Below are 22941 nucleotides of genomic sequence, written 5' to 3'. Positions count from 1 at the left end.
CATTCCTGTTGAACTCCACAATAAACCTGATAGGCAGACAGAACATTTCTTCATCTGATAAAACACCATCTCTGAGAGTTCAGGTGACTTGCCCAAGGTAATACTGCAAATATCTGAAATAGGCAAATTCAAAAACTGTTTTCAGAATCAAGCATCAGATGATATTCTACTATATATCTTAATATTTTCATTAGATAATATACTAAAGTTCTCTGAAGTATATATTAAAGTTCTCTTCTGATATTTACCTTTGGAAAACTCTGATGTTTCCACATATGTAATTAATATGTACTTTGTTTTAAGCAATTCTAATTTTTATTATGTACTTTTGTTTTCATCATTTCTAATTGTATGTGATTTCAAGATAATTTGAAAATACATATTTGGAGTTCTTAAAAGCGAGTTAGTTGGTTACTCGCTAGCAGTGACTGCCCTTATCCAGCATTGTAGCTTTTACAGATCTTCCACCTTCTCTCTTAGCATGACCTTTCCATAAAATTAGTGTATATTGTCTGAGAACTGTTATTATTTCAAATGAAACACATATATTGAAATATATCAGGAGGCTCTGGATTGTCAGTGTTACAATGTAGTGATAGCAGTTGTGAACTTTAGTGACTAAGAGTACATCTTTGGAAGCTTATGAAAAACAGATAGAAAAAGAATGAACAATAATAATTTAAATTCCCCCATCTAACCTTAACATGAATATTATCAATATTTTCAATGTGTAATTTTGTTCATTATATTGATACGTAGTTATATCAGATATGAATTTCCTGTATTAAATAAATGTGCCTCTACCAAACAATGCATATTATTTTTAGTCAAGAATTTAAGATAGTTTTTCTAGGGTATTTTGATTCTACACAATTTTTGCCATTGTTGCTGAATTCAAAAACTGATATTCTTTCAGATGTTTTCCCATTGTAATCTTCAAAATGGGAAATAAATAAAGCCTAAGTGGAAAGATAGGGTTTCTTTGAACCAGAAATCCAATTTGAAAAATGGAGTGGACTTTTGCCAGGCTAAAATGAAAGGGGAGACGTGGGAGTCTTTCTGAAATACAATCCAAAGAATTCTATGATTTCTTACTATTGGTTTGACTAACTTTAATTCCCATCGACCAAAGACCACCAGGTCCATACCTGTGGTCAAAAGTTATTACTGGATGCAGCAAAAGAGTCTACACACAATGGGAATTTGTAGGGTACCGCAAAAGAAAGAGAATGAAGCCAGGGAAAGAGAACTTCTGGAGTTTTGGGTGCTGGAGTCAAGGGATGACCTTGGGAAGCATTGGTCAGATGGTGTCAATGCAAGGGTTGCTGGAACTGTCGGAGGTCTCTGTCTTTAGGATTTGTGAGCCCATGTAGAATCACTGTTGATCAGCTTGTGGGTAGTCTTATCTAGATCACACGGGTCTAAATAAACTGGTGTTAAAAGAATGAGTTTAGATAATGGGTGATAAACATGATTTCTCTGGCACTTTCTATCTATTTTATGATTCAGGATATACTTTTAAGTTGTAGTTTGTATTTCAGTTTTCACTGCCACTATGCCCCCAAATTTTTTCTCTTTCTCACTACTGAAAATATTTATCATTGAGGGTAAGTCATTTATTTTTTTTTAAAGATTTTATTTATTTGTTTGACAGACAGAGATCACAAGTAGGCAGAGAGACAGGCAGAGAGAGAGGAGAAAGCAGGCTCTCCATGGAGAAGAGAGCCCGATGTGGGGCTTGATCCCAGACTCTGGGATCATGACTTGAGCTGAAGGCAGAGGCTTTAACCCACTGAGCCACCCAGGCGCCCCGAGGGTAAGTCATTTAAATTCCCTTTAGTCAATCAGTGCTTTCCTTTGTATAATAGAAATCTTTCCATTGACATTCAACAAACTCCTTCTACTTCTAAGTCTGAAATACTGAAGCCCAGACACTAACACTTAAACATCTATCTTTAAGCATAAAGAAGGAGCTGAACTTTGTATCAGGTAAACTTTATCCATTATCATCTCAAATTCCACATTGGAAAAATTATAGAAATATGATTTTTAAGTATAAAAAACAGAAAATGCCAAATCCTTATTTCCCAAATACTCACTAAACATATAAACATAAATTGAAATATAAAATTATGGGTGCTTTCATACACTATGAGTTTAATAGTAAGTGCACTCTTGTTAAGTAAAAAAAAAATATGATTATAATGAAACTGTTGACTCAAAATGAATATTCATCACCTTTGTCAGAGATCAAAAGAATCAAGGCAACCACAGATGAAATTGAAAACACACAGGTGCATTGTTTTGCTAGTTAGGTGTTTTCATCTGCTCAGGTTGTCAAAACAAAATACCATAGACTGGGCAGCTTAAACAAGAGAAATTTCTTTTTTCACAGTTCTGATGAGTGCAAGTTGAAGATCAAGGCGCCAGCAGCATTTAGTTTCTAGTGGGAGCTGGCTTGCTGGTTTGCACATGGCTACCTTCTCTCCAAATGCTTACAAGCATAGGTATCTCTCCTCTTCTTAAAAGGACACCATCCCCGCTGAACTAGGATCCCCACTCGTATGGTTTTATTTAACCTTTAGTACATTGTCACTGGCCCTGACTCCAAGTCCAGTAAGTCACTCTGGGCCTTAAGACTTCAGCTTATGAATTGAGGCACAATTCAGTTAAGCACTAGTAAACCCCAAATAAATAACTTGCCTTCAGCAAAATACTATAATCTCTATTAAGAATATAAATGTTGTGTTCCTTTTACCTCATGAAAAAATAAATCTACCTAAAATGGAGGGATTTCCATTACCTTCTCATGGCAACCCTTTATCCTTCCATTGAAAAGAGGTCCCTTATGAGGACAGTGAGAAATCCCTCAAACTGGACTGGGAAAATCTGCCACTTCTCTGTGTCAATCCCACCTCTGACCTCTTTAGAGATTATCTTGGTGGGATACCTGATGGGGTTGGCTTTGAGTGGTCTGACCTTCAGCACTTCCTTAAACTTGGACCTAAAAAGGATCCACTTCCAGCAGTTTAAACTGAAGTGAAGCAAACTACCAAGATTGAAAAAAAAAAAAAGACAGTTTAACTTTAAAAGCAATTTTACTTAAAAGTTCCAGTTTTCCTTTAAGACTTATTACAGCCTAATTTAAATGAACAGATTTCTAGTTCACTATCAATTTGCTAATTATTGACTAGAGAGTTTCCTGGTTTTCCTCCTATTTCAAATAATGTAAAGGCTCCATTATTTGTAGATATAAATGGCTAACAATTTCCAAATCCATTATTTCATTTATTTTATTCAATATAGTTGGACTTATTTTTAATGAGCTTTGAAAAAAAATTTCTAGGTCACTGCTTGTGTGTGCAGTTGTATTTCTTTTATTAAATAACTAAATTTATGATGTGGCTTCATTAATTTGATTTTTAGCTCATTAATACATCATAAATAGGAATTCTCTAAATACTGATCTCTTATCTTTCCACTTGACCCAAAAGAGGTAAAAGCAAAATAAAACAAAACAACAACAAAAACACTTAATTCCCACTGCTAGAAAGAGGGGCATATTTTACCATATTTTGTTTCCTCGTAAGTGGAATGACACATGTTGTTTTAGCAAAGACATCTTTTATTCATTGCTCCCTTTCCTTTTCATGATTATGACACTCTCTCCCCTCTCCCTTAGGTGAGTCAATACTAAAAACTCGGTGTGTGTTCATATGTATTTTTCTCCTTTTTTGGACTATGTAAAGCTACGGAGATGTGTATTAGTCTATGTCCTCATACACACATATACGGAGTTGGGTTTCTTTGTTCCTGTTTTTATTTTTGGTTTTCATTACCTTGAACAACTCTATAAAAGTTATCTTTAGAGGCACCTGGGTGGCTCAGTTGGTTAAGCAGCTGCCTTGGGCTCAGGTCATGATCCCAGGGTCCTGGGATCAAGGCCCACATTGGGCTCCCCGCTCAGCAGAGAGCCTGCTTCTCCCTCTCCCTCTGCCTGCGGCTCTGCATACTTATGCTCTCTCTCTCTCTCTCTCTCTGTCAAATAAATAAATAAACATCAAATCTTTTTTTTAAGTTATCTTTATATATAAGTTCTTACAAATTGGTCCATTTGTTTCTACAGAATAGCTTTTAGGAAAGGAATAGGTATTTTTTTCTTAGTAGATATTGTCAGATTCTCATTTTACAGATCAGTAATACTGAGGCTTTTTAGAACAGAGGGCTGAACTCGGTTAATCACATTACATTTCAGCCAGCAATCTGAGACTCCCCTTTCGCCTCGTGTCCATATCAACATGAAATCTGGAGCATTAAACTTTCTCTCTGGTGAAATCATTATATTGGTTTCTATTTCCCTAGTAATTAGTCAATTTCCTTATTCCCAAGGGTGTTAGTCATTTGGATTTGCACTTGGTATATTGTGTATTCATATCTTTGCCCATTTTTAGATTCTGTGTTTTGCCTTTTTTCCTGACAGTTTGTAAGAACTTTGTGAGTATTACTGAAATGAACTCATGGCCTGCTATTTGCATTTTCATGTTTTCCAGATATATCACATCTGTCTTTCTTGGTATATCTTTTTTTGCATACAGATGGTTTTAATTTCATTTAATAAATTCTGAATTTCTAGATACTCTAGGTGTCTAGCATTGCACATGAACTATCTAGATTTTCTTGCACTATTGCCAGAAAACAATCAATGTTTTAATTCAACTGGTGTTCATTTTTGTAAATAGTGACAGACAGACAGGGATCCCGTTTTAGTGCCTCCTAGGTCAATGCATTGCTGTTTCAGCGCTGAATATGAAATTTGCTAGTCTTTTCCCGTTGAATGCCTCTACCACAATTGTAGTGTTAACATTATTATTTTGACAAGGTATTCAGAATCTGATGCTTATCGGACTGAGCTACCCAAGTGCCCCTCAATTCCTTTATTCTTAACAACTGATTCTCTTTCTCTATTAACTTGTTTTGTCAAAAGTGAGAAAGACCAAGAAATATGTAGAAAAGTCCGTGATTTGTCTTCATCTTCCCTTCCATGCATTTCTGCCTTTTAATGTCTATTTCTCCTCTTTGCTTCCTGAGAACCTTCTTTCTACTTCTTCCCACCCTCCACTGGTATCACTCCATCCTCCTGTCAAGCCCACCTTTCTTAATTCCTCTCAAATTAGTCATGTCCTAATACCTTTCTATATGTTTTCCTATCATGAACTAGGTTGATATATAATTTTGTACTCCATTATAATTTTTACAGTGATCCCCAAAAGTAGGTATTATTATTATTATCAATGTTACTGAAGAGGCTATACAACCTGTCCAAGAACCAAAAAATGCCAAAAAATGGTAAAGCCTATATTCAAACACAGACATTCTGATCATAAATGTCATGTGTTTTTTGCTGTCCTTTATTTGTAAATGACTGTTTTGTTTGATTGACTAATCTGAGTTAGGGTGACAGTGATTAAGAATCAGTAGATAATTTTCCAAAGTTTATCATGTCAAATGCTTTTTCTACATCGATTGAGAAGACCATGTGGTTCTTCTCTCATTGATTTGTTCTGTTACATTGATTGATTTGTGAATGTTGAACCACCCTTGCAACCCATGGGTAAATCCCACCTGGTCATGGTGGATAATCTTTTTAATGTACTGTTGGATCCAGTTAGTGAGGATCTTGTTGAGAATCTTGGCATCCATGTTCATCAGGGATATTGGTCTGAAATTCTCCTTTTCGGTGGGGTCTTTGCCTGGTTTGGGGATCAAGGTAATGCTGGCTTCATACAAAGAGTCTGGAAGTTTTCCTTCTGCTTCCATTTTTTGAAACAGCCTCAGGAGAATAGGTATTATTTCTTCTTTGAAAGTTTGTTAGAATTCCCCAGGGAACCCGTCAGGTCCAGGGCTCTTGGTTTTGGGGAGGTTTTTGATCACTCCTTCAGTCTTGTTACTAGATATTGGTCTATTCAGGTTGTCAGTTTCTTCCTAATTCAGTTTTGGAAGTTTATAGGTTTCCAGGAATGCACCCATTTCATCTAGGTTGCTTAACTTATTGGCATATAACTGTTGATAATAATTTCTGATGATTGTTTCTGTTTCCTTGGTGTTAGTCATGATCTCTCCCTTTTCATTTAGAGTTTTATTAATTTGGAACTTCTCTCTTTTCTTTTGGATTAGTTCGGCCAATGGTTTATTGATCTTACTGATTGTTTCAATAAACCAGCTTCTACTTTCGTTGATGCATTCTACTGTATCTCTAGTTTCTATCTCATCGCTCTCCGCTCTAATCTTGATTATTTCACTTCTTGTGTATGGGGTTGGTTTAATTTGTTGTTGATGCTCCAGTTCTTTAAGGTGCAAAGTTTAACTGATTTGACTCACCATTTCATAGATTTATTTGGTCACAGAAATGAGTCTGAGTATGTGTGTGTGTGTATGAACATGTGTAAAGCAATTACTTTAGATCTCAGGAAATACTTTTTATCTCAGGACATACTTTTAAGTTATCACCTCTATCAAAAAAATATCATATTTCAAAATGAGGCAAATACGTTTAAATGTGGAAATATTTCACATGCCATAGGAGAGTGACTGAGAATCTAGAGTAAAGACCAGAGGTTAGAGTTATTATTTATAGGAATATAATGAATAATAAAGATCTATTATTTACCAGGGCCACCTAGGGTACTCAGAATGTCACTGGACATCTCAGATGTACCCTTGCTTTACAATTCTAAGTACTCAAATATTAGATACTACCTTTATTTTATGTAGAATAGCATGCACTCTTTATGGCAAGGCATCATGAACACGTGCATTTTTATTAGAATCTCCATATATAGCAAATAAAAACACAGAGTACACAGTTATATATACATCTCAGATAAAGGACAAATGTTATTTTTAGTATGAGACTGTGCCACGCAATACTTGGGATTCATGGATACTAACAATTATCCATTTTTATCTGAATTTAAATTTAAATAGGTATCATGTACTTTATCTGGCAACTATTTTTATATATCTAACACTATACTCAAATCAGTGTTCATATTGATGTTCAAGACAATAGCAACTCCTGACAGCTACACAGGATCATCACATTGCATTAACCTTTTTTTTTTTTTAATGTTGCAATAGAACCCATATAACATAAACTTTACTGTCTTAACCATTTTCAGGTATGCAGTTCAGTAGTGTTAAGTGCATTCGCATTGTGCCACCAATCTCCAGAGCTCTTTCCATCTTGCAAAACAGAAGTTCTGTACCCATTGAAGAACCTGTCATTTCCCCCTCACTGTGGCCCATCAATCAGCATTCTACTTTCAGTCTTTTTGAATTTAACTACTCTAGGAGCCTCTTATAAGTAGAATCATGAAGTATTGGGTTTTTTGTTTTTGTTTGTTTTTGTTTTCTGATGACTGTCTTATTTCACTAAGCATAGTGTCTTTAAGGTTTACACATATAGTAGGTGTCAGAATTTCCTACCTTTGTAAAGGCTGAATAGTATTCTACTTTTAGTTATCTCTTCACCTGTAAATAGATATTTGGATGGCTTTTACCTTTTTTGGTTATTATAAGTAATGCTTCAGAGTTGGTGTCTTGGTCCCTTTGAGCTACCATAACAAAAATCCACTGACTGGGTAGCCTATAAACAGCAGAAATGCATTTCTCACAGTTTCAGAGGCATGGTTGGGGGAGGGCTCTCTTACAAGATGCAGACTTCTCATTGTGTCCTTCCATGGTTGAAGGGGCTGGGGAGCTCTGTGGGATCTTTCTTATAAAGGCACTAATCCTGTTCATGAATATTCTACCCTCAACCTATTTACCTGCCAAAGGCCTCACCTCCTAACACCTCCCCATTAAAATTCTAACATTTAAATATTGGGAGATCATAATAATTTAGACCATAGTTTTGATTTTTCCTCAGGCTCTTCTTCTTATCCTATAAATGGCCATTTTCTCCCTGTATTGTCTGTCTACTAAGTAAATCTGTATCCTCACTGTCTTTCTTATTAAAACACCAGTCACATTAAGCTAGGGCCAAACTCATTTAAATTTAATGATCTCTTTAAAGACCATATCCAGATACAATCACATTCTGAGCTACTAGGAGTTAGGAATTTGGAGGGACATAATTCTGTTAGTAATAGGTATAAAACCAAAAGTGAAATTCCTAGATCATATGGAAATTTTTTTTTGAAAAAAAATTTTTTTTTGAGGAAACTCCATACTGGTTTTCATAGTAACTACCCCTTTTTTATATATCTATCTAACAATAGTGCATAAGGATTTGCTTTTCTCCACATCCTTCACCACACTTGTTATTTCTTTTTTTGATAGTAGCCATCATAGTGGGTGTGAGGTGCTATCTCACTGTGGTTTTGACTTAACATTTCCCTAATCTTGAAAATCTTTTCATGAACTTATAGGCCATTTCTGTATCATATTGCAAAAATGTCTATTTGTGTCCTTTGCCCATTTTTTGTTTTTATTTTACTTACTTATTTTTTAAAGATTTTATTTATTTATTTGTCAGAAAGAGATAAAATTAACACAAGCAGGAGGAGCAACAGGCAGAGGGAGAAGCAGACTCCCTGCTGAGCAAGGAGCCTAATGCAGGGCTTGATCCCAGGACTCTGGGATCATGACCTGAGCTGAAGGCAGACACTTAACACACTGTGACCTTTTTTTTTTTTAAATTGGATTGTTTTGTTGTCGAATTGAAGGAGTTTTTTTATGTGTTCTGGATATTAAACCTTTATCAATATATGATATGTAAATATTTTCTATCATTCTGTAGTCTGCCTTTCACTCTATTGATTATGTCCTTTATGCACAAAAGTTTTCAATTTTGATGGATTCACTTTTTCTATGTTAATTTTTGCTGCCTGAGCTTTTCCTGTCATATCAAGGAATTCATTTCCACGTCCTATAGCATGAAGACTTTCCCCTGTTTTCTTCTAAAAGTTGTATAGTTGTAGCTCTTACATTTAAGTTTTTGACTCATTTTGAGTCAAGTTTTGTATATGGTATAAACTATGTGTACACTTCATTGTGTTGCTTATGAATTTGCAATTTCCCTAAAAGCATTTGTTAAAAAGACTCTCCTTTCCCTGTTGAATGATCTTGGCACCTTTGCCAAAGATCTTTTGACCATTTAGATGAGAGCTTATTACTGGATTCCCTGTTCTTCCCATTGACCTATAGGTCTGTCTTTGTTCGAGGACTATATTGCTTTTAGTACTGTTGTTTTATGATAAGTTTCAAAATCAGGAACTGTTTGAACTCCAACTTCATTCTTTTTCCAGATTGTCCTGGCTATCCTTGTTCTCTTGAGATTGCATATGAATTTTAGGATAGCTGTTTTTATTTCTGTAAAAAAAATGCTTTGGGACTTTCATAGAGATCACATAAGTCTACTTTTTGATGGATAGTTATTCTGTTCTTACTCCAATACAGTTCTTAGTATTTAGAGTCATTTCTAATTTTATTAGTTTGAATATTATCTCTCCGTGGGAGGTAATGTTAAAGACGCTACCGGGCAGGAAAAAGCAGCACTTCTGAGACAGGAGAGCATAAAGAGAAGGAATGAAAACCTTAATTTACAAGTAACAAAAGTTTAAAAAAAAAGTGGAGATATATGTATGTATGTATGTGAAAGTCCATGCAACCTACTTGACCTGTTTGGCACTCAAACACAACGCCCAACAAATGCAGAATACCCAAGGACGCAGGAAATACTCATTGAGATAAACCACATTCAAGACCATAAAACAGGTCTCAAGAAATTTTATAAAAACAGCTTAGGGGCACCTGGGCGGCACCATCAGTGAAGTGCCCCTCTTCCCTCTATCTCAGGGTCTTGGGACTGAGCCCTGAGTCAAGCCCTGAGTCAAGCTCTGGGCTCAGGGCAGAGTCCACTAGGACTCTCTCTTTCCCCCACCCTTCCCCCCTCCCCCGCTCATGTGTGCTCTTTCTCTAAAACAATTTTTTTTTTTTTTAAATTAAAATGGTTGAGAGTGGGAGGGGTGGGAAGAGAAGCCGGCGGGGGGGGGGGGGGAGCGGGAGGAGCCCGAGATGCTGCCCGCCCTCCCATGGCCAGGCTAGCTCAGCCGCCGCCGCACGGAGAAGCCAAGCGCCCTGAGCCTAGGCGCGCGTCAGCCGGGCTGCGAGGGGCCCAGAGCGCAGCGCTAGCAGCGAGTAGCGCCTCCAGCAGCGTCGGAGCGCGCTCTCTTGGCGGCCGGGGGACGGCAGGCCAGTCCAGGGAGGCGGCGAGCGCGGTGCCCAGGGGCCCGCCCCGGGCAAGCAGGATTAGCATCGAGATCCCCGCGGGACTGACGGAGCTGCCGCAGGGCTTCACGGTGGACGTGGCGAGGCACCAGCCTGCGGACCCGCTGGAGTTCGCGCTGCCGCACTTCACGCGTCTGCAGCAGCAGAAGGAGGGCAAAGGCGCCGCGGACTTTGGCCATGAGGGCGGGACCTGGGGGGGCGCGGGCACCGCCGCTGGGGACTGCATGCCCAGTAGGGGGGTCAACTTCGCGGAGGAGCCCATGCCCACCGACTCAGAATGGCGAGGAGGAGGAGGAGAAGGCGGCTGCGGACGCCAGGGAATTCAAGGCCCTGGTAATAAACCTATTCACCGGGGCGCCTTGTTGGCTCCGTGGTTTAAAGCCTCCTGCCTTTGGCCCAGGTCCTGATCCCCTGGTCCTGGGACCCAGCCCTGCATCTGGCTCTCTGCTCAGCAGGGAGCCTGTTTTCCTCCCTCTCTCTGCCTGCCTCTCTGCCTACTTCTGATCTCTGTCAAAGAAATAAGTAAATAAAATCTTTTTTAAAAACCCTAAATATTCTTGGTGTTCATTAGTACCCCATGCGTCTCCATTTTATTTTTACTTATTTAATTTAAAGAATTGATTGATTGATTGATTGATTTGACAGAGAGAGAGAGACCGTGAGAGAGGGAGCACAAGCAGGGAAAGTGGGAGAGGGCAAAGCAAATTTCCTGCTGAGCAGGGAGCCCCATGCAGGGCTTGATCCCAAGACCCTGGCATCAGGACCCCAGCAGAAAGCAGATGCTTAACCATGGAGCCACCCAGGTGCCCCACTACCTAACCTATTAAGTAAGTTTTATTAATCAACACGTTTTGGGGTCTGCCTTCTGTGTGTTAACACGAACACATTGTGCTTTCTTTTGCTCTTTCGTGATCACTGAGGATGTTATGAATCTTTTCATGTGTTTATTGGCTGATTTTTTTTTTCTCTTTGGGATATTTCTGTTCAAGTATTTTCATTGTTTTTAAGTTACCTACCCTTCTCTATTTATTGATTCATAGTTATCCTATATATTTTTGTGTACAGTTACTTAGTTGGTATATCGGTATAGCCTTTCATAGTTTTAGTCTTGTCATTTGGTGGCCAAGAAGTTGGTTTTTTTTTTTAACCTTTTAATGAGTAGAGTACAACTTGCCAACCTTTCTTATGCTTCATGTTTTTGGTGTCTTGTTCAACTAATCTTTGCCACCTCCCCCAGATCGTAAAAATATTTTCCTATTTTACCTTCTAGAAAATTTGTGATGTCATCTTTCATATTTAGTCTACATCAGTCTGGAATTGAGTTTTAGGCAATTTTGTTCCATGTGGATACTCAACTGGTTTAGCACTGCTTTGTCAACGTCGGCCCTTTTTTGTTTGTCTGTTTTCTCTGGTCATTACAATAGACTTTTTGTAGTAAATCCAATCCCATCAGATTTTCCTCTCACTCTCTTTCTCCCTCACTCTTGCTCTCACTTTATTCTTCAAATTTCCTGGGTAATTACTAGTCCTTTTCATGTCCATGGAAATATAAGAACTGGCTTCTCAATGTACACAGGCACTTGCTAGATATGAAACTGGGATTGCATTGCATCTCTAAATCAAGATGGGGTAAATTGGAACTTTACAATACCGATGATCAAATCTATGAACCTGTTCTATGAACATATGTAACATATTACCGTATTTGACATCCCATTTATTTAGATCATAAATTCCCCTTAGTGATATTTTATGGTTTTCTGTGTGGAGACTTTCTGTGTAGAGATTGTATAAAGTCTTTGGAGAGATTTAAGTCCTAGTTTTGGTGCTCTCATAAATATGATTTTCAAAGTTTGTTTGTATTTCACAGAATTCCAGTGAATATTTCTTAATTTATAACTTATATCCTATGACCTTGATTAATTCACTTCCTGATTCTAATACTTTGTACATTCTTTTAGAATATCTTTCTATTCAAATTTCACTCATTGTATCCAGTTGTTATACCTTTAATGTTTCCTCCATAACTTATTATACTGCCTAGGATGTCCACTTCTAGGTTTGTAGATTATTTGTTCAATTTTAGGTCTTCAGTATTACAAAATTTTATGTCTGCTTGGTGAGCTTATTATTTTTCTCTTAAAAGCAGCACATCATTATGTGTGTGTGTGTGTATTGATGCAATCTAACAGATTTAATCTTTTTTTTAAAAGATTTTATTTATTTGACTGACAAAGATCACAAGTAGACAGAGAGGCAGGCAGAGGGGGGGGGAAGCAGGCTCCCTACTGAGCAGAGAGCCCCATGCGGGGCTTGATCCCAGGACCCTGAGATCATGGCCTGAGCCGAAGGCAGAGGCTTAACCCACTGAGCCACCCAGGTGCCCCCAGATTTAATCTTTTAATTAGAGTATACAACCCATTTACATTTCGTGAAATTACTGAGCCCCTAAATTTTTGTCCATTGTCTTGCAATTTTTTTGCTTCATCACTTTTTATGTCCCTTTTTAAAAAATACATTTTTTCCCTTTGTATCTTTAAAATGCTGATAAATGCTATCAGCCTCTAAATCTCTGGTCACTTAAAGTACATACAAAATGAGAGATGAGAATGTAGATTTACAAAGAATAACCATTTAGTTTTTATAGATCCTTCTTTTAAAACACTAGAGAATTGACATTCAAAAAATGAAACAAATTCAGAAGGAAGGAGTAGGATGAAAGTCACCTTCATCACCACATAAACAGATATTAAAAAGCAAAAAGACCTGTAAACTCCAAAAAGATGCGAACTGTTTTCCAAAAGATGGCAGATGACTTTAGGCAACAATAACTTTCATGGAGATTTAGGAGGTAGAGGCGGTAGAGTTGTTCAGTAGGCACCAAAAGCATGCGAATAACCTTGTAATGAAAGGAAGGAAGACTGAGATTCTAAGCAAAAATGTTTTATTAGGAAAAAAAAATATATATATATATAAAACATAAAAACTACCCCAGTCCTAAACCCCAGCACCTGGGAGCATGACCTTATTTGGAAATAGGGTCCCTGTCGATGTAACTAGCTAGGATAAGGTCATATTTGAGTAGGGTGGGCCCCTAATTCAGTAGGACTTGTGTCCTTCTACGAAGGGAAACTTGGGATACACAGATATGCACTGAGGGAGAATGCCATGTGAAGAAGCCCAAAGCCAGGGCAACACTTCAAGCTGGGAGAGAGGCCTGGAAGAGATCCTTCCTTAATACCTTCCAAAGGAGCATGGCCTACCAACACTGTAGCCTCTAGAACTGTGAGACTGTCCATTTCTGTTGTTTAAGCCACTAGGTTTGTGGTATCTTGTTATAGCAGCCCTAGAAAACTAATACAAACCTCGTTAGAGGAAAAGAAACCAACCATAAGCACATGGGGAATTGAAAAAAAAAAAAAATATATATATATATATATATCTAACTGTTTAAAACATTGAAAAGGAACACACATTTGTGAACCCTGTGAAAAGGAAAACAAGCAAACAAACAAACTGAGCCCCAGGATTCACTCAGCTTTGCACCTGGAGGAGTTCTGGATGGTGGGAGTATGGAGGAGATTCCAATGCAACGATGGGAGTCTCCCTGGTGTGAGGAAAGAGAAATTGGAATTCAGGAAGGCTGGAGTGATGACAAGGTCATGGGTTCCAGAAAGAAGGAAGTCAAGTAGAAAATACACACTGTGGAAATACACACAGTGTGGAAATACACACTGGAGTCCTCTTGAGTCCGTGCTCAATAGGAAGCCGTGTGTGTATAAGAAAATGCCCCAGATTCCAACAAAGAGTAAAGGGAACTGAACCGGATGGTTCCCAAGACTCATACAAGGCTAGAGGTCATTGGAGTTCCAACCAGCCAGAGTGAAGAGTTCTTCGGGATAAGTCAGAATATTCAGTAGAGACCCAGTAAGGATCATGAGTTAGTAGCGGGACTCAATGATCCCTAAAATAAAGGTGACTCTACAGATTCCTTAAACAAGTTGAAGAACAATTTTAGAAAGAGTCAGAATGACCTCCTTATATCTCACTGCCCATGTGACAGCCAATAATAGAAGGAAGATAGATAGCATCCTACAAAGAACTCCGTTCATGGAAAGGAAGGCAGTTGAAAAGGGAAGAAGGAACAGACGGGAAAAAGAAAACACGACTAGCGAGGTGGTAGACTTCAACTGAAACATTTCAACAATTACCTTAAGAATTAGCTATTAATATTCTATTTAAATAAAAGACCTAAATATGTCAGTGAAAAATAAACTTTAAATAGAAGGATGCAGAGGATAATATAGATTTTGTGAAAAGAAAAATTATGAACAGGGCTGTACCGTACACATACTAATCCTAAAAGGCTGAATTTAATAGGTCTTGACAATAGACAGTAGAAAGACAACACGTATAATGAACAGAGAAAGACAATTCAGAACAACAAAGGATCCATTTAGAAAGACACTGCCATCGTAAAGGTGTCTGGATCCTATTAGAAAGCTTCAAAGTCCATGAAGCAAAAACATCCTGAAAAAAAAAGAAATTGACAAATCCACAATTCAGTTGGGAGAATTCAACACCCATCTGTCAATAACTCATAGAACAAGCAGATAGAAAAATGGGAAGTCCATAGACCTAAAAATCCATTCAACCTACTTGACCTGTTTGGCACTGGAACACAACGCCCAACAAATGCAGAATGCCCAAGGACACAGGAAATACACATTCAAGCCCATAAAACAAGTCTCAAGAAATTTTCTTTAAAAGGTTTTATTTATTTGAGAGAGAATGAGGGAGAGAGAGCATGAAAGAGGAGAAGGTCAGAGGGAGAAGCGGCCTCCCCAAGGAGCTGGGAGCCCCATGCGGGACGAGATCCTGGAAGTCCGGGGTCATGACCTGAGCCCAAGGCAGTCGCTCAACCAACTGAGCCACACAGGTGCCTGTCTCCAGAAATTTTTTAAAAAAACAGCTTGGGGGCACCTGGGCGGCACCCTCAGTGAAGGGCCCATCTCCTGGTTCTGGCTCAGGTCCTGATCTCAGGCTCTTGGGATTGAGCCCTGAGGCAAGCTCTGTGCTCCGGGCAGAGTCCACTCGGACCCTCTCTTTGCCCTGCCCTTCCCGCCTCCCCCACTCACGCGTGCTCTTTCCCTAAAACAAAAAAAATCCTTAACAAAAATGAACAATGAGGCCAACTTAACTCTAATACCATACTCTACTAGCAAAACTGGTGAAGAAATTTTAAGGAAAAAAAAAATAGCCAAATGTCCCTCCAGAAACAGACTCAGATACCCTTAACATACATTAACAAATTGAAATTAGAAGTGGTCCCAACATTTGCCTATGTTTTCTGAAAACTGTTACAAAACTGGTATGATTTCTCTCTCAAATATGTGATAGAATTCACAACTCAAGCCTTCTTGGGCCTGGAGTTTTATTTATAGGAAGGTTTTCCATCATAAATTCAATTTCTTTAAGAGATATAGGGCTATTCACATTTTTCTTTTCTTCTGATAATTTTATAACTTGTACTTAAGAAAATTTTCATTTTAGTTGAATAATTTATTAGCATTATATTTATAACATCCTTTATTACGCTTTTAAAAATTTAGAGACTCTCTAGTAATATCCCCCTTTTTATTCTGGATAAAAGTGATTTTTCCCCTCTTTTATCCTGATCAATATTGCTAGCAGTTTATCAATTTAATCTTTTGGAAGACCCAGCTTTTGGCTTTGCTGACTGAATCAGTCAGGGTTCAGTCAGGAAACAGAAACCACAGAAGCTTTAGGAACAGGGAAAATGTAACGTAAAGAATTATTAGCAAGTAAAGCTGATCAACGACGACAAGGAGTTAAAGAGGAGTTAAGGCTACACCATCCAGTATGGAAGTCACTAGCCACTCGAAGTGGCTTCGAACACTTGAGACTTAGCTAGTTGGAATAGAGATGTGCTGTCAGAATAAAATATACACTGGATTTCAAAAGACTTCATATTAAAAAGAGGTTAAAATAGCTTAAAATTTTAATAGTTTTATATGGAAAGGAAAATATTTTGATATACTGCATTAAATAAAAATATGTATTTTTAAAAATAAAATATATTATTAAAATTTTTTAAAAAAATGAACAATGGTTGAGAGTGGGAGGGGTGGGGAGAGAAGCGGGCCCTGGCGAGCGGGAGGAGCCCGAGATGCTGCCCGCCCTCCGGGGCAGCGCTCGCACAGCCGGCGCCGCTGCAGCGAGCAGGGGAGCGCCAGGAGCGGCAGCGCGTGCCAGCAGGGCCTCCGGGGCCCAGAGCGCCGCGCTAGCAGCGAGTAGCGCCTCCAGCGCCCTCGGAGCGCGCTCCCTTGGGGGCCGCGGGGCTGCAGGCCAGTCCAGGGAGGCGGCGAGGGCGGCGCCCAGGCGCCCACCGCGGGTTAGGCAGGATGTGCACGGAGATCCCCGCGGGACTGACGGAGCTGCTGCAGGGCTTCACCGTGGAGGTGGCGAGGCACCAGCCTGCGGACCTGCCGGAGTTCGCGCTGCCACACTGCACGCGCCTGCAGCAGGAGCTCCAGGGCAAAGGCGCCGCGTACTTTGGCCAGGAGGGCGGGACCTGTGGAGGCGCGGCCGCTCCTATCTAATCTTCACAAAGGGAGAATTGCCGGTGCCACCAGCCGGCTTCTCAGGCCCTGGCGCCTTGGGGAAAGGAGCTGACGACAGTGGTTGGGACAAGGAAGGCTAATTTCACCAGGAGGACCCAGCGGCGCCTCTCCCCCGCTGACCGCCAGGGGGCGTGCCGGCTGGCGGGAGCAGAGCCTTGGACACGTGACCACCGGCCGCCTTTAAGACCGCTGGCCCTGGCGGCGGTTACCTTGGGGCGGGGCTTGGGTGACAAGGGCGGGCAGGGAGCACGTGGAGGAGAAAGCAGTGACTGCCAGAGGAGTCCAGGCCGTGGGAGGGCAGGGCCTTTGAGGCGTCTGAGGGCGCACTCTGTGAGTCGGGGTTGGGGGTCCTGGTGTGGGAGGGCCTGGTGCCCCGCGGGGGGTTGGGAGCGCTGGCCACACCCAGGAAGGGGCCCGAGGCCCGGGCGGCCTCAGAGAGACCTAAGGTGGAGGAAGGAGCCGCGCCTCCGTGTTGTGTCCCCTTCCCCTCCCCCACAGACCCCCACACGTTCCTCCCCTCCCCTGGGCCCCGGCATCAGATGTGCTGGCAAAGTTTGCAGTTGGAGCAGGCCCATACTGAAGGCCCCCAGCTGAAGATAGTGGTTGGGACTGAGGAAGGCTAATTTCACCACGAGGGCCCCAGAGTCGCTTCTCCCTGGCAGACCGCCAGGGGGCGTGCCCCCCCTCCCCTGCGCCGCAGAGCCTTGGACACCTGACCACTGGCTGGCCCTCCCGCTTTTTGGCAGCTCACCCTCTTGGCAGTTAACTTGGGGCGGGGCTTGGGTGACTACCATAGGTTGGGAGCACAGGGAGGAGAAAGCAGTGGCCGCTGGAGGCTGGGGAGGTGACTGAGGGGTCCAGGCGGTGGGAGGGCTGGGCCTTTGAGGCCATCAGAGGGAGCACTCTGTGAGCCAGGGGCGGGGGTCCAGGTGTGGGAGGGCCTGGTGCCCCCCAGGGGTTGGGGGCACTCACCCCACCCGGAAAGGGGCCCGGGCGGCCTCAGAGAGACCTAAGCTGGAGGAAGGAGGCAGCACCTCTGCGTTGTGTCCCCCTCCCCTCCCCCACAGACCCCCACACTTTCCACTCCTCCCCTGGGCCCCCGCATCAAGATGTGCTGGCAAAGTTTACAGTCAGAGCAGGCCCCACACTCAAGGCCCTGGGCTTGAAATCTTAGCAATGCTTTTTCCGCCTGGAGGAACCAATCGTTAGAGAGGTCTGCCTCTTTCCAGCGGTGTGAGCCCGCTAAGTCATTTCAACTCCCAGAGCCTGAAACTCCATTTTGTCAGAAAAAATGAATGAGAGACTATGTTAGAAGGCTGTTAAACTTGTAAACGATTGCCGCCTTTCTCAAGCCCTCTGCGGCAGCTGCATTGAATATTTTACATAGGTCATCTCAACCCCAGAATTTAGGGTTCTCACTTTTATCCTGCCTGTGAGCAAATATGCACTCTGAGAGTACAGCGACTTGCCCAAGGTCTCAGAGCAAGTGAGTGGTGGAACCAGGATTGGGTGCTAGGAGAGGTTGATTGCAAAGCCCACGCTTTGATCCACTAAGCTGCTACTTCTGTCCTTATTTACATTATAAGAATTGTTGTTAATGCCTGGGTTATCATTTTGCTTGCTTGTGGGAATATGGATATATACAAAGTGAGTTACAGGGCTCTAAAATTATTCCTGGAAAGATGAGAGGCCCTGGCATCAATATGCTTCCGATTTGGTACGGGCTTTCCCAGAAGTATGGAATTCTTTTTTTCCTGTGGAAAGGAACCAGAGCTGGTATTGCACAGTTCATTGATAGGTTCATGCACTAGGAAATTAAAATGGGAAACAGTGAACTGCTGATGGCTATGGTCAATATTTCTCTAAAGGAAACTCCACAAAGAAGAATGTCAGATGCAGGGGAATACCCGCTAGAAGAAGCAGAAAAAGATGAAGAAACAGAAGTGGAAGAAGGGTGTAATCAATATGATAGAGAGCTGGAAAGTATGCAACAGGAATTAAAAGAAGATGACATGTTAGTACAGAGAAAGGCTCAGCAGGAGGGGATCAGGAGAAGGAAGAGGAAGGAGAAGAGGAGGAAGGAGTGGAGGAGAAAGGGGAGGAGGGAGAAGAGGAAGAAGGAGAGGAAGGAGAAGTGGAGGAGGAAGAGGGGGAGGGAGACGTAGAGGAAGAGGAAGGAGGGAGGAGTTGAGGAGGAAGGGGAGGAGGGAGGAGTAGAGGAGAAAGTGGAGGTGGTGGAGGAGGAAGAGGAGTTGGGGGGGAGGAGTAGAGAAGAAAGGAGAAGAGGGGGAGGAAGAGGAGGAATGGGAGAAAGGGGAAAGAGGGGAAGAGAAAGGGGAGGAGGAAGACGGGGAGGAAAGGAAAGAGGAAGAAGAGGAGGAAGAGGGGGAAGAAGATGGCCAAGAGGAGGAGGCTGCCAGAGAAGAAACAGAGGAAAAGGCTGGAGAAGCAGAGAGGGAGGAGGCTGCCATTCAGGAGAAACCACAGCGAAGCCTCAAGAAATCACCAAGTCCGTGACCAGTTTGGAGATACTTACACTGACTGATTCCCAGTCAGGCACGTCAGGAACTTCCCTAATAAGTAGTAATTTTAAGTCATTCATCTATTCTTCCTTTCATTCATTCATTCATTCATTCAGAATCATGGAATGCTTACCATTTGCCAGGCTTCGGGGAAAATACAAATAAGATACAGTCCATTCTCTTAAGGAGCTCTAGGGTGGTTAGGGAGGCAGACTGATACCTGAACACCATAAAACAGTATCCTAAGTGCAGTGATTGAGTGATGCGTGGGAGATATTTAAAAAACAAAAATGAAGGACACTTAGCCCAGGTAGGAGGATGGTCAGGGAAGGCCTCCTGGAAGAGGTGTGCAGGGGAGCTGCCAGAAAGGGTTCCTAGGGGTTAGTTGGAATGCACTTGTCTTAGAACAGAGTCAGCATAATCACAGTAGTGTAGGCTCTCCCCCCGAAGGAGAACTCAGCTGAGGTCCAAGGAGAAGTGACTGTGACTCGCCCATCCTTGGAGATGACCAGGGCCACTTAGAAGAATGGTTTTGCTGTGTGGTTCTGCTCATAGGCCAAGAATAAACCTGGCACATGCATGATTCATGTTATTTAAGTACAAAATGTCCCAGGCTCCTTTTTATTTTTTTAAATTATTATTATTTTTAAGATTTTACTTATTTATTTGACAGAGAGAGGGAGAGAGAGCACAAGCAGGGGGAGAGCGGGAGAGGGAGAAGCAGACGCCCCACTGAGGAGGCAGCCCAATGTGGGGCTCGATTCTAGGCCCCAGGATCATGACCTGAGCCAAAGGCAAACACTTAACCGACTGAGCCTGCCAGGTGCCCCCCAGGCACCTTTTTGAAACAGATCACAGTTCCAGTGTGAGGCAAACACTAAGGCTGGCTGAGTCGGAACAGAAAGAAAAGTAAAGGAGGGAATGAAGCAGCTATACACTGTATTTGGAATCCCAATCTTTTATTTCTTTTTTAAGAGAACCCTTAGCGAGTCAAAGGATGCCTTAGGATCAGAGCATTTGGAAACAAATGAGCCTTTAAGAGACTTGAGCTCACAAGGAGAATTTCTTGATTTGGATCAAACGGGTTCCCAGGAACCAGAGATTAGTTTCCCTGAAACACAGCCCTCAAGCGAGCTTGGGGAGAAAATCGACCAGATGCCCCAGGATGAACCGGGACGGGAAAGGAGAGAGGAAAAAAGATGATCAGACTTAAGTGAGCGACGAGAGGAAGAATTCCAGTCCAAAGCAGAGATCCGCGAGAAAGCACTGGTGTCTACCAGCGAGGACATGTTGTTTCGAAAGGATGACCGCGCCAACGTGTATCCTTTGGTAAGGGAGTGTAACATGGTTTTTAGTGTCCTCTAGTGCATTAAAGGCATTGTTAAATAAGGGATTTTATGCATATGGAAGAAAAAATACCACCAGGAATATTCTTTGGAACTAATAATAGACTCGTATGTTTTAAAGTTCAGTTCAGCGCTCTGGAGGGACATGTGCGACAGGAGTGCTGCCTCTGGGCCTGACATCCGGGTCGGACAGTGTTGCTCCCCAGGCAGGAAATTCCGGACGTGGCTTGTCTGTTACATAGGGTGCCCTTTCTTGTGGGAGACTCAAGGTCAATCTCTCCCTCTCCTCCCCATCCCCCTTCTTTCTCACTTCCTCCTCCTGCTCCTCCATTCCTTTCCCCTTTCCCTCCTCTCCTCACCTCTTCTGCCTTAGATGGCTTGATGCCTCTTCACAAGCTACTAAAGCCATTCTGGGCTCCTAAAACTGCGCGTTCGGAGATGGATCAGAAAGCAAAAGGTATGAAAAAGTGAAAGCCACTGAGAAAGGCACCAGGGGGTCGACTGGCATCTGCCTTTGCCACACAAATGTTACCATTGACCAAGAGAAGGACGAGGAGGAGAGTTTTTCCCTTCTCCCTCCATGTGCCAGTGAATCAGCTCCCTTTTTCCCTGTAGATTCAGCCTTTGGAAGATTTGTAAGCGATCGGATGCACGTAAAGTGTTTGATGTAGTTCTGACACATAGTGAGCCCTGGACGGCTGTTCACATCTAGATGATGATAGCGGTGGTGGTGGCAAGGATGGTAGTGATGATGAGGATGGTGGGAAACTCCTAGTGGGAGATGCAGACAACTGACAGCCTCGTTTCTGTAGACTGGGTTTACTTTGAACAGTGGAGTTCAAGGTCAAAACTTGGGCTTGCCCAGTCTGAAAGACAGAACCAGTTTTAGAGCCCATGAAGACTTTTGGCTTGTTTAGCCAGCTAGCACGACATCCGGGGGTGTCGCTAATGAGAGCAAGTGTCCTGTGTGCCAGGGGTTTGGGTCCCCCGTTAGCCTTGGGCTCACTGCACAACTCAACTCTTCTAGACCACCTCCCTCCGCAAATTTGTTTAGCTCCTTGGGGACACCCTTTCTGTTCCTTTCTGTTTCCATTCCTGTATTGGTTTTTTTCTCTCTCTTTTTTTAAAGATTTTATTTATTTGACAGAGAGAGAGAGAGAGATCACAAGTAAGCAAAGAGGCAGGCAGGGAGAGAGGGGGAAGCAGGCTCCCAGCTGAGTGGAGAGCCCGATGCGGGGCTCGATTATAGGACCCTGACGTCATGACCTGAGCCAAAGGCAGAGGCTTAACCGACTGAGCCCCCCAGGTACCCCCCCTTTTTTTCTTCCTGTTAAAATTAATAAGAGCTCTTAAAAAAAAAAGAAATTAAAGCAGGGGCACCTGGGTGTCTCAGTTGGTGAAGTGTCTGAGTCTTGATTCCAGCTGGGGCTATGATTGTGATCTCAGGGTTGTGAGCTTGAGCCCCGCATGGGACTCTGCACTGGGCATGGAGCCTGCTTGGGATTCTCTCTGCCTCTCTCCCTCTGGCTCTTCCCCCTCTAAAAATAAATAAGTTAAAATAAAAAAAATAAAAATTCAGGCAGATTCCTCTTCTCGCACAGACCACGCCAAATCCATTTCCTGGAAGTGACTACCGTTCCAGTTTGGTATTACTGTATATCTTTCCAGACCTTTTCCTGGACACCTACGGACATGTCTGTGTGTGTGTACACACACGACACACGCTAGGTTTTGTTTTCTTTACCAGTCAGATCTTCTGCATGACCACTTAATATGTCTCAGAGGGTTTTCTGTATCAGGGTGTGTAGAACCACTTCCTCACTTTAAATTCAACCGGTGCCCTGTCATGGATGGCCATTTTCATTACTTCTGATTTGTTCTCACCCAAGGGGCTTCAACAAGTATGTTCCTGCCTCTCTCTCTGCCTGCGGCATCCCCCTTTTCCTTTGGGGTCCCTGCCTTAACCCAGAGGCCTGGAATAATTCAGAGTACTCCTGGTAAGTAGGCATAACCCTGGATACCGACTTCCACCAAGAAAACAAGGTGTCATGCATTTATGAGAAGGAATCTTTGATGATTGTCAAATGCAGTGAAATCTGCTTTGGACCCTAGCGTTTTCTGTTCACGTTTGGAAGGTTG

Source organism: Martes martes (assembly GCF_963455335.1).
Source record: "Martes martes genome assembly, chromosome: 16".
NCBI classification, from domain to species: Eukaryota; Metazoa; Chordata; class Mammalia; order Carnivora; family Mustelidae; genus Martes; species Martes martes.
Note: the sequence above shows the minus strand (reverse complement) of the source record.